Consider the following 928-nt stretch of genomic DNA (forward strand, 5'->3'; position numbering starts at 1 on the left):
CAGGTGGCATCACCAGCTACACACATCAGACTGTTCCTCACTACCCTCCAGCCTCCAGTTCTGCCTCTCATCACTATGCCCACATCCTTCTGTTCTCTTTCTCTTCAATCTCTCCACCATATACTGGTTCCTTTTAGTTGTACCTGGGGTCTCTTGAGTCTCTGGTCTCATTTCATGAGTGGTATTAGGAGTGCTGTGACCTGCACTATGGCTCAAGGTAGAGGTCAACTCAGATATGATCTACACCCCTCCCCAGCCCTGTTTAGCACCAGACTGATGGTCATTTCTGGCTAGCTTCCTGTCTGGTCCCCACAGCACCAGTCTAGTGGTCTTCTTGGGCTGACTCCTTTCCATCCTGTCCAAGTGACCTCTTTCAAGGGCCTTCTGTCTTGGGCTTACTCCCTCCCAGGGCTCAAGGACCCAGCCTGGGTTCTTCTAGACTCCTGCATGCTCCTGATCCTGAGAGTCCATTTGGCCCTGCCTAGCACTGTACTGGTGGTCCTCTCTAACTTGCTTTAATCATTCAGATGTTCATAGGTCAGAGCACTGACCATAGGCATAGTCTCTCTCCTCTCTGCTCCCTACTGGTACATATGTGTCATAGCAGATACCCGCAATGCCTCTAAGAGAATGTTTTTTTTTCTTCACATTTATTTGTGTGTGTGTGTGTGTGTGTGTGTGTGTGTGTGTGTGTGTATGTGTGTGTGTGTGTGTGTGTGTGTGTGTGTGTGTGTGTGTGTATACCACAATGAACTTGTGAGAGTCAGAGACAACTTGCAGATATTTTTTCTTCCATCCTGCGGTCTCTGGGAATCAAACTCAGGTTACTCCCTGATCCTTCACACTGGCCCTGACCTGTCATTTTATAAAATGTTGGTGGTATAAAAAAAAATCCAAGAGTTTTCCATATTCTTGGAATCTAGAAGCA

General features: G+C 47.3%; 1 pseudogene; it reads right to left on the reverse strand.

Annotated features, from left to right (window-relative positions):
- Positions 1–509: 509 nt before the first annotated feature.
- On the reverse strand, positions 510–633 carry LOC114631151 (annotated as a pseudogene).
- Between the last annotated feature and the right edge of the window lie 295 nt (positions 634–928).

The sequence above is a fragment of the Grammomys surdaster genome, unplaced genomic scaffold (assembly GCF_004785775.1).
Source record: "Grammomys surdaster isolate TR1022 unplaced genomic scaffold, NIH_TR_1.0 67, whole genome shotgun sequence".
Lineage (NCBI taxonomy): Eukaryota > Metazoa > Chordata > Mammalia > Rodentia > Muridae > Grammomys > Grammomys surdaster.